General features: G+C 36.3%; 1 long non-coding RNA gene across 1 annotated transcript in view; it reads right to left on the bottom strand.

Moving 5' to 3' along the window:
• Positions 1-418: 418 nt before the first annotated feature.
• The window catches only part of LOC116183425 (uncharacterized), a 52,499-nt gene continuing 40,716 nt past the window's right edge, over positions 419-12,201 (bottom strand). The window contains exons 2-3 of the long non-coding RNA XR_004148060.2: positions 1,232-1,676; positions 419-575 (exon numbers count right to left, since the gene is read on the bottom strand). This is a non-coding gene — a long non-coding RNA (uncharacterized LOC116183425). The remainder of the gene's footprint in view (positions 576-1,231; positions 1,677-12,201) is intronic.

Raw genomic sequence — 12,201 nt, 5'->3', positions numbered from 1 at the left:
TATAAAGTATTTTTCCCCCCATTATGGTTTTTGTTCTAGAAACTCAGCAAGAAAAAAATCAGAAGTTTAATAATTGACTCATTTTCTGGCATTAATATTCCTTTGTATATATTTGGATTTATACTTTGTGTATTTCATTTTTGCTTTGTTGTTTTGCTGTGTTGGCTGGAAGGACTCTGCTAAAATTCACCTGTCATTCAGTTTAATTTCTTGTGTTTAGGGCTGTACAACATTCCGTGTAAAGTTAATCAATAGAAGGATTTATGAAACATCGAAACAGAGCAGTCTAAAGGAGGAAATTATAGTCAGTTCCAGTTATTAAAGATTTCCTATACTAAATTTAGTATAAGAGAATCCTTATACATCTTCTTTTAGGGTATTTGTCAAGTGCATAGACTGAAGAAACAATTGTTGTTGATTCCACTGCAATGTGTCTTTATTTGTTGCTTGCTATTTAATGCTAGCTGGAAGGAAGCAAACCATGTCATGTGGAGGTGAAATACTGATTTGATTTTAGTCACTAGCAGCAGCTCTTCCATTAATTTCTTCTAAAATTTTACCTGATGTGCAAAACCCTGTGCAATGGAAAAAGAAACAGCAAATTTTATAAGATGAAAATAGGATGAAAATATACATGACTCTGCATCCTTCCTATATTCAGCTGTCTCACATTCCAAGCTGCATTAGGTACATATATACATATTCATACATATAGGCATCTACAGGCATTTATATCAGGAGTATATAAAAAGAAACAGCTTTATATATCATTACCTACTTTAAATGCAGGATTTGTAGTCAAATACATTTGTTTCTTTCCAAGATTAACAAAACATTTGCTTCAATATTTATCAAAGACTTTTGACTCTACTTTCGTTTCTTCTCATGGCTAATCAGAATGCTTTATACTTTATACAGCAAATTTTATTAAGATATTTGTGTCTCAAAACACTTTGACTACCTAAAACTTATATAGACTTTTAAATGCTTACTTTGGAGGGGTTGAAGAGATTGACAATTTTGGTTTTGGTACTTTAGCTTACAGACAAAAAATGCTTTTTTAAAACATAGAATTTCACATGCAAGATGAATTGTCCCTTTACATGATATAAATATATATATGTATGCATATACATATATTTTTCTGCACATATGCAAGCACACACACATGTACTCTACGAGGTTTGGTTACCTTATAATATATTAGAAGTATTTATAACAAAACACTCACCTATCACAATGTACTCAATGTGTGTCTTTCATAAATCAACTTGTAAATAATATTTCAATATAGGAACATGCAGATCTCTTAAGAACTTTTAAAAAGGAAATTATCTGCAGATGTCAGTGCAAATCCATTTCTTGTTTAATTTATCCATTTCTGTAGGCACTGACCTGAAGTTAAAATACTTCATTTTTTTTGTTCTCTCCAAGTGTAATCTGAAATCTTAATGAGTTATTCATTTTGCTTTTGTGAACAACAAAAATTATTGTATAGTTTCCATTGTTTCTCTCTCAGTTGCCTAGCATGCCTCTGGTACTCCATGACACATTAGTAAGTGAGTTGCTACTGATTCATTCACAATTTAAAATATTTTTTCATGAAGTTCTGATTTGCAGACAGCTCCTCTTGCCTCTTGTCCTTCCTTCGCTTACAAACTGGAATATAATGGGACCTGTAGAGAGAAAATAATAAATAAAAAACTAATTTCATTGGCATACAGAGCACACAGAAAACTAGCTTATGCAAAAGGCAGAGTGCTCAAACTATATGTTTTCTTTTCAACATGACAACACTGTACACTCATTTTAAACAAAAAAGTTTAATAATGCTGAATACTACAACAAATCACAAACAGGAAAACAAGGTCTGGTTCAGTTTTTGTTGCCACCTGTTTCTTTTAGACACTGGTCAGCAGGCAAAAGGAAAGTTTTCAATTGCTACAATTTGTTCATGTTAGTACTACCCTTGTTCCTCAAAACGACTCTTTGCTTTACAAGAAGATTCTTTAGAAATAATTATCATTTGCATTATGGAGATCAACTTGTACACAAAACAATTTTATCACTGCAATGCATGTATATTTACAAGAGGTGATGGTCTTCTGTTAATTGCACAATAGAGCTTAAGATAATAAAATATATACTGTAGCCAAATCTGGATTGCTTCTGAAAAGGAGTAATTTTGGGGTCAGACAACAATCTTTCTGCTTCAGTCCTCAGTGAAGAAAAAAAAAATAAAAAGGACAGTCTTTATCTTGCTAAGTTTCTATTTTCAAATCTTTATATTTCCTCTTGGGACATATGATATGGGAACTAGAGATAAAGAAAACATCAATAAAAAGAAAAATATTATATGGTAGTGAACATTATCAGAGAGTGAAACTGCAGAATAAGTTGCACTGAAATCTGTTTCTAGTGACATAACAAATAAGCTGAGAAGTACTTAAAAGCATTAATAGGGATGAGACTCTGTCTTTACCACTGGATAGGATCAGGCTCCATTTTGGGCTCACTCAGTATGTGCTGTATGTATTCAATGCCAATATTCAAGACACAGTCCTGTAATGTCATTACAAGGTCCCATCACAGTCACTTGCACATTTCCTTTTGCACAGCAGATTTTTTTTTTTTTTTTGATGGGGGACAGGGTCAACAGTCAAGAAATCCCTGCCCTCTAATAAGACAGCAGGAGAAGAAAAACACTTGCTAAGCACTTCAGCTGTTCTCAGATTCATAAAAAACACCATGTTGTGGAGATGATAATGTTTCTTTTTCCTGTTGGTCAGCTGCTGGGAAGCCCTTGGAAATTTGCTGGGTAAAAGCTCCAGAAACTCTGAGGTGCTTCTTTCATTCACCTTGGTACAGGAGCTACAGCAGAACTTCTAGTGCCAGATGCACCATCACAGGCAACATTTCCCATTATGCTGGAGGGAGGGACAGGAGCAGCAGTCCTCTCCCCGACATTAAAACTGCTAAGAACAATAAGGAAGCTCTTCAGCTCTTCAGAATGCTGATGGAAATCACAAAAAGTGTGACAATGTAGACAATGGCAAGACACTGATGCCCCCAAGAAGGGGAAGAAATTTGGGACCAGGGAGATAAGGCATCTGAATTATGCAGTTTGGAAGTTCAGTTTCAATTTGTGCTCATACTCAAACCTGCATCCCCTGGGAATCAACACAGCACATTTCAGTTTCTATGTTATGCTGACAAAATCTCCCAGTTTTGCTCTTTCTCTAGTTTTGTACCTTTCACACTGCAGGAGAGTCTTTTTATCAATCTTAGTCTGTATCCCAACCTTCTTGCGTAAAGGTTAAAAAGAATGTATTGATTATACTGTGAAGTGTGCCAATGACATTTCTAAGGTTGTGTCATACAAATCTATAGATAGCTAGGCAGTGTTCATGCTTGATCAAGTTCTTGTTATTACTGGGAGAAGCTCAAACCTTAACAGATGAAAGATGTTTTTCAAATTACCTAGCTCTGTAAAATATTTTTCCTGATTCAGAGCATTTTAACTTCCACTTGCTCTTAATGTACAACAAATCACAGAGGAGTCTACAGAAAGGAACTGTGATGAAATCCTGGTTATGGGAGATCTGTCACTAACTTCAAAGCGGTCAGTATTTCACTTCAGGTTCTTGATATAAACAAGGAATATAAATCTTCGTTTCTAAGCAAACATTGATCAAGGTAGTTGTGTCAGATCTGCTCCTGGGCCTTTTCTCTGCATGTTTTGCAGCTGTCACATCATCCCTGAAGATATTCTCCTCTCTGCTTCTGCAATGGGGCAAGGAATTCTGAAAGTCAGCACCCTGCTGCTGCCTTACTGGGCATTAGGAGGTCCAGGAAAATTAGATTGGTGAAGCTTGGCTTCTCATGGATTGGCATGCTATGGTCAGATCTTCCAGTGCCTCTCTGTGGAACAGCTGTGACTGATACTCTCCATGCCACTGAGGCATCACAGTGCTTCTCCTCCCAGGCAAGATCTCTCATTTGACAAGGATTTCACTGCATCTGAAATTTTTCCCTCAGGTTGACACAAGAAGGTCTCCCCTCTCCCAGCAGTCTATTTTTGTGAACTTTTTAGGAATCTTATGAGTATTAAAACTGCCAGACAGCTGAAAATCTTCTATAAAACTTGTCTGGTCAGATAGATACATTTACAGAGATTGGCAGACACAAGCACTTAAGACTTGCTTCTGTAGAAAGACAAGTTACAGAGATTTAGACTTTTAGCACTTTTGTGACAGGATTCCTCAGTAGGTATTCAGGCTTTAGTCACAGGAGCTCAAAAAATTTCATCAGCCCTATCCACCCTGGAACAGCTCTGTTCCACACAGGTTTTGTTGCCGTTACAAGTAATTCTGAAGCCTGCTGACAAAAGGAAAGAAAAAATGCAATAACCCTTCAAGGGAATAAACAAATCAACCTTCGAGTCTCAAATGAGTGCTGAGACACAGGTCCCAGGGCTGACACTTGAGCTCCAGACTTTAAAATCTGCTTTGCCTGTGTGTCAGCCCTGGCTGTGAATAGCGAGAGGCTGAATGGCTTTCTTGCCGTCAGGAGTTCCTTACAGGAGCGGTTCAGTTCATGAGTCATTGGCTAAGCAGATGTCAGAAAGCATGATATCTAAAGTTGATTTCTGATGGAAATGTCAAAGGAGGTGTCTCTAATGCTGAAGTCACTTCTCAGTGATGGCTTGCTACTGGTTCATAACTGCTTTCTGCTCTGCTTCCATCTACCGTGAAAGTTGCTGTGGTGCTACCTTGAATGTGTGCTCAGACAGAACTAGACTGGATTCTGTTAAATGAACTGGATAAGCCAATCACCTAGCTAAAACTGATGGCACACTTAGTGTACTGAAACTGTCCATATTGCTATTCCTTCTTCATGGGCTAAATACAGAACCTTGGAAATACAGAGTTTGTAAATACATAGGAAGGAGAATTCACACTTTGTGATTTTTTCCTAGCAGCGATTCTCTCAAAAAACAATGAAGTTACAGATATCAATTTGGCCCTATTCTCACACCCCCATCTCAAAATATGATGTCATAGAGTCAAGTTCACTAAGAGCCTGCTATTTGTGAAGTGTACACCAAGCTTTGATCCAGGACAAGAAGATGTCTACAAGATTTGCATATAAAGGAAGTGCCTTTTTTTCCCCATCTATTCAGAGGTGAATTCAATCTTCTGAGCTTTTGTTCTCCATTTTAAATTTTTTTCTGTCAAATAACTAGGTACAACCTCTGAAATATCTCAATCAGTTCAAGTAAAAATAACAAATAATAATAATAAAGCATAGACAGTAACTTTTTCAAAGCTAGTCTGCATAGGTAAGAATGGAACTAAATTTTCTTTTATCCTCATTCCTCACACCATCTTAATTCCATAAAATATTGGTAAGTTATATGACAAAACATACATAGATCACATGTTCAAATATAAAAGGGAGGAGTAAACAAGATTAAAGAATTGAGAAATGTTTCTCAGTAAATTATATGTCACATGCTAGGATTTTTGTCAGCTCTACTAGACTATTTTCTCTGCTGTCCACACAAATTTCTGTAGCTTAAGATCTTTCTCATTTTACCATATTCAGATTCCTTTTTAAAAATTCACATCTTTTTATCTGTACTATCTGGAATTTAATACTGTGGAGTTTTTCCTCTTTCTGAAATTATCAGTTCATCACCTCTCAAAACAGCCACACTTGTGGTATAGTTATCACTTTATCTTGCAGAATGTGCAAAATGCAGACTTTGCTAGGTCCCTCATCAACTTATTCCCTATGGTCCAGAACTTTTTTTTTTTTAATTGTTTCAGGTTTTTATTAAAATAAGTTTATACATTTACCAGTATTTTTCCAAGCTTCATGACTCTCCCACAGAGACTAAACTTCATACACTTGATGTTCTTAGAGCTATGTCCTTTCATCTTTCTAGAACAAAGCCATTTTGAAAATCTCTCAGGCTTTTTGTAGCTTTTGGTAATAAATCCAGGGGGATTTTTTTTTCTTCCCAGAGGCTCTCAGAGGGGTTTCAACTTGTATGAGGGTCTCACATGCATTGAAAAAACTGTCCCTCCCCTCTCAATTAAGGCTCACTTTACTGAGGCTCAGGCAACATCTTTAGCTTGTTTTAGGGGAATCTTTAGGTCAGTCCTGTGCAGGGCATCTACTTAGAGTTCAGTTCATGTGCTCACCAGGCATTGCTTCAGATAAGAACTTCTGCGTGAGGTCTCCTGGATCTGTTAATTAGACAAACATTTTATTGCCTGCCTTCTTGTGAGGTAGCTGCATACCGAGGGATCAAGGTGGCCCACTGCTGGAGGAACAGGCTGTCTTGTGATATTTAAAGTTCCCTGAAATGCTTTGGGGTAGATAGATGCCTTGTTGCCTTCCTGCCCCGACTGGTTTAGAGTCCTTTAACTCAAGCTTGTATAGACAACACCACCAGAAGACTGAGGCTACTTTGTCTTTTTATATCCTCTGTTGCAACATACAGAGAAGGTACATGCATCTGGCTTAAATGAAAAGGGCATGTGTTCGTGAGGTACACACAAAAGCATGTCATGAGATCATGAAGCCAATAGCATTACAAGCATGACTCTCCATATTCATGCCACAAAGCGATGCTACCAGCACACCTGATAACCTTCTCCAATATAGCTTCTGTGTTCTGTTTTACTGATTTTGTAGGTCCTTTTTATTTTTCTACAAAATGGACACACAGGAAGCTCAAAATTTGCAAAGTTTGTATTCTAACTTGTACAGAGTTCAGGTCTGCATTTTGTTTGCATTAACTGTTGGTGGTCTTGTGTGCTGAGTCGTTAATTTAACTGCTTACTTTTGCCCCATTAGTTTTCTTCTAATCTTAATTTATTTATTACTAGCTTAGTGCTCAATATCTTGCAGTATTTATTGTGTAAAAGACTGAGTTTAGAATATATTTAAAATACATCATTGTGGCTCAAAAATGGCTGGATCCCTCAAGAGTATGTCATTGGCAATATTAAGACTTTGCTTTGTGCAAGAAATAATTGAACTTGACCAAGTCCACTGGGGAGTTTGGTTTAAGGTTATCTAATCCAACCCCCTACAATTAGCAGGGCTTTATTCAACTAGATCAGGTTGCTCAGAGATTTTTCAGCCTGACCTTCAGTATATTCAGATAGACACCCTTCAGGGGTATCTATCTTTTTTCTGGGTATCCTGCTCCAGTGGTTTACCACTGTGTAAAAACTTTCTTCCTCATATCTAACCTAAATCAACCTTCTTTTAATTTAAAGACATTATCCCTTGTCCTACCACAACAGGTTCTGGTAAAAAGTTCATCTTTCTTATAAGCCGCCTTTAAGTACTGAATGGCTGCAATATTGTCCTCCTGGAGCCTTCCCTTCTACAGGCGGAAAAATCCCAACTCCCTCAGCCTTTCCTCACAGGAAAGACGTTCCATCCCCCTGTTATTTTTGGGCCCTCCTCTGGACTCACTCCAACAGAAGCTTAATTAAGAGCAAATCTGGGTGTAAGGTCTGTCTGCTTCCAAAATCTCTGCATATGTTTAATATAAACTTTTTACCTCTTGGTACCTTGCATGCTTTTAGCATACAACCAGGTTCTATGTCTTCTAAACCAAGTGCGACAAGATTAACAACTATCTTTATCTAAAACTATATGTCATGGTAATAGAGACCTTTTTGAGAGAGTCTAATTTCAGGAAATTTCCTTCTCATCAAAGGAATAAGTGATTTGAGTGGTCATAAGAATTCTATATATTTTTCCAGCTAAACTAAGCATCTTGATATCTTAAGGACAGCAAATAATTTGGAGGACAATATAATATTTAAATGAGCATGAAAAGGATGAAAGTGTCTGAGTAAAGTTTTAATCAGGGGAAAGTTTTTATAAGACCAAGTATTTAGTGTTGCTATTTATACCATTTCAAGTTTAGCCAGCAAGGCACAGTTAAAAGGGAACCATGGTTCCCTAAAAGTATCTTCTTTTGCCCATCCCATCAAGTCCTAATCAATATCACAGATTCAATACCAGAAAAAACATAAGCTCCCAAAAGGAATACAGTAATTTCCCCAGAGGACTAAGGAAGGAGAAAGACTGCTGTGACTATATGGCAATGATTATTAGGATATCCCTCCCTGCAATTTGGTCTTCATGCATGGTTAGGGGAAAAAAAAGCTGGGTCAGATAAATATTTTCCTAAAGCGTTAAGTATACAAAATCCCAGATCAGAAAAGGATATGATGGGCTGGAGCATTTTTTGCAGTGCAAAGTATCTGACTCACAGCTAGGCCATTAATTAGAGACTCTTTCTATTGCAGTCGATTTTAGGGGCTGAACATTAATATACTTTGGAAGTCAGAGGTGGAAAAGATCTGGTGAATTGTCAGCTTCTTCTTTGCCAACACACGGTGCTTCTGAGCTAAAGGATGTAACTGATAATGGATAAGCTTTTCTGGGTTCTATTCTTATTTTCCAAATTACAGACAAGGAATATAAAATAAGACTTGAGATGACATTTTAGCCACGAGACTAAGAAAAAGATATTAAAGACAACAACTGTGTCGTGTGGGAAAGGTCATGATTTAATTGCAAGATTGTGAAATCAGGATGCTAAGCAGTAGGATAACATGTTTGAGAGACACATTCAGTTAAATGATTCAATAGAATAGAGGACATTATTTTTCATTTTCTGTGTAAAATAACCTTTCAAAACTCTTGATGAAAAAAAACCAAACCTGATTTACCTGAGTAAATCTGATTTTTTAAAGTGATAAATTGCATCTATAAGACTCTTCAGAAAAAGATTCCTCTTATTTAAATTAACTCTTACAATATGAAGCCTTCAAAATCTGATCCAGAAATAGTTGCCTTATCTTGATTTTATCAGAATCAATTGCATAAAGAGAGATCAGTGAAACCCAAGTAATTTTAGCAATAGTAGCTGAAGTGAAATAACTGATTAGCATGTACAGGGCCATTGTCAACAAACATGCTATTATTCAAAAAGACAATACTATACCTGTAATTATGAAAGAATAATATATTCTGAAGAAAGTAATATTTACTGTACTTCAAAATTAAGATAAAGGAAAAGTCCTCAAGATACTCTCTGCATTTAGTAGCTTAAAAATGTAAATGGTTTATATGTTATTAACTTGGCGCTTTACTGTAACTTATTGCAATGTATTTTTGTCTTCTAAAATTTATTTCAGACTTGTAGAAGCTGGATTGGCATCATATGGGACTGAGCTCTTCAATTTATCCAAATTACATATATCTTGAAGGCAGGGAAATTTTCCATAAGCTATCTTGTCAACATGTCTCAACCCTGACCTACTTATGGCACCTCCAGATAGGAGCACACTTTTCAGCCTCCATGTTCATTCAGCCCTTGGCTGAGCTTGCTGATTAATGTCCCTGAAGAAGAGGGAAGTGGAGCTGTTTCATCTGCACACCAAGGGTTGGACCACCAAGTCATGCCCCAGAGTTGTTTAAATGTTGGCATTAACCAGCCAACACTTACTCCCAGTTTCCTACCATGATGTCTGACATCAGTTCTGTCCCTTCAGATATGATGATGATACAAAATAGCTGAGCTGTCTCACATTCTAACTCGTGAAAATTGTTGGCAAGTGTTGATGTATGTTTTCTTAATTATGACTGCCATACACCTCTGATTAGTCATTATATAATACAATCTGTTCTGTATTTCATTTGGACTAACAGATTCTACTATTGTGGACATATATACACACCTAGAAAGATGGATAGGCCCAGTGCCATGGAGGTGATAGACTGCACAATCCAACAGCAATTCCTGTGTTATTCGGTCTCCTGTTGAGTGTGAATTTAAATCACTTAAATCCTGAATATTTCTGTCCTTTGAATATTATAAAATTTAAATCCTTTAAGAATTTTCCTTTAGAAAAAGTATACGAATCAAAAACAAATGATAGGATTAATAAGCCAATTGTTCACTTGGTTTTAAAAATCCATCATGAATTTTCTAAATCTCAAACTGTTTAGTTAGGTTTTAGTTTTCACACTTGATGTGCTTGATCTTAAATCGCTCAGTAATAAAATAGAAAAGTTACAAATCAGTCTGGTTAAATTAGAATATTCATAAAGTGAGGTGCCGTAAGAGAGTCATTTACTATCTTAGAAAGTTCACTTATGCAGTTCAAACAGATGAAAAATACTCCTTAATAAAATATAGCATATATATCAGGATCAGTACCAAGCCTTTTCTACATCCAAGGGATTTCATGCATCTCTGGGTATTGAGAGTAAGCCTCTAATAACACCAAGTTCCATTAAAGTCTTTTAAACTTCTGGACATGATGACTGAGGGAATAGCTGTTCCTGGTCCAGTCCAAGCCAGAAGAGAGGCTGAGCAGGCGAGCTATCTGCAATCCTAAAATTAGAGTGAAGCATGCCACCATCTGTCATTTCCACCTTACCTTATGGATGTTAAGATGATTAACTCTTAGAAAGTAAGTACTGGTCCTGAGTGGGATTAGATTTAGGAGTATTTTAGATATTTACGCCTTTCAAAATTGTTGCCTTTTAAAATTAAATCTTTCAGTTTTCCAGATTCACTTTTGCATGGCTAGATGTAGGACAGACTACAAAATTATATCAGGAAACATCAGGAAATGGATGGAAGAAATTGGTGGAAAGCTCAGAGTATCAGAAGATCCATTACACCTGTTTGATGAGGAAGCTGAAGCTCTGGGACTGGTTTGCATCTGCTCTGTGAAAGACCTTTCACAAGAGTGAACATGTAGAGGATTCTGCACATCTCTGATCATTTCATAAAACCCTTATTTGGAAGAGAAGAGAGAAATAGTCATTGGTGCTCTTTGGCATTTCTTTTTTTTTTTTCACAACTGCAGTAATGTTAAACCTTTTTGAAGTATAAAATACACATATGAAAAAAATTAATTTTTGAAACCATGGAAGGAGCTCAAATAGTTCAAACTAATAGAGAATGCTTTGACCAAAGGACATCACAATTCTGTTCAATCTTCATCATTTTCAAAGTGTCCATACACACCAGACTACCCAGACACTCCTTTATTAGAAGACCATCATCTGAAAACATTAGGCTGCAGGACTGAAATAACAGACTTAATTTATCCTCCAGAAACTTTGCTGCAAACAAAATCTGGTGGAATACAGACTGACCATAGTAGGTGAAAGTGAATATAGAGACCTTTTTTTTTTTTCCTGTTCCCTCTAACATTCAGAATTTAGCTGAAATTTAAGATTCATTGAGAGTGGAGTCAGGAGGAGGGCATCTTTTGCATCAAAATAACTTGAACTATGCTTTTAAGTGTTCACACGACAAAAGTTCAAGCTTCTAGTTATAGGCAAGACAAATCTTGAAGGTCTTGAATAGCTAAACTGAAAGTTACTTTTGAGTTCAAATGGTTCATAAATCAACCCCTCAGCTCTTTTTCCAATCCATTATGGTTTAGGAAAACAAACCATCTACATCAGATTTTGTGAGCAGAAATATTTGAAGTCAGATCTTACCTCTTTCTTCAGACCACTCGGTACCCCAATCACCAAACTTAAGAGTATAAGGACAATGTAGTTTCATGAAAGAATACTTATCATGGTTTCATAGGTTCCCATTTTGGACACCTTCATAGTTTATTTAATATTCAGTTTGTCTAAGCTTGTGTTTTCATTTCAGCTTTCCCATTTTTAGAAGGCTGTTTAAAAAAGTGAAAGCACTGGAAACAACTTATCATTTTTAAGAATGTCTTCATCCTGACATCACACAGTCCCTCCCTTTCTAAAGCACTTCATTTCCATCCTATCTATAAATGTGCATAATTTTCATTCTGCAAATTTAGTTTTCATATGTCATACATTTTGGATCAGTCCTTACACCAGTCCTAAAAGACTGATTTTGAGAAAGTTTGTTATTTCTACTAATCCAGTAGAAGAGGTAAGAATCAATGAGTATGCACATTGGGGTTATTTAATAAGTGACCCTCTAAGGTGTAGCAAGGAGCATGAAGCTGGTGCTTAATGAAGGTAGTGTTACCTTTTGGGTCATGGTTTTGTATTTTGAATTTAAACTAGACCTCATAAATAGAAAACAAAGAGAGGACAATTTTTTTTCAGAATAGTCCACTTCACCAATTCATACATGAAATCAAATCT

The sequence above is a fragment of the Lonchura striata genome, chromosome 3, assembly GCF_046129695.1.
Source record: "Lonchura striata isolate bLonStr1 chromosome 3, bLonStr1.mat, whole genome shotgun sequence".
In the NCBI taxonomy this organism is placed as follows: Eukaryota; Metazoa; Chordata; class Aves; order Passeriformes; family Estrildidae; genus Lonchura; species Lonchura striata.
The sequence above is the reverse complement of the archived record's forward strand: the minus strand, read 5'-3'. Positions and strand labels throughout refer to the sequence as shown.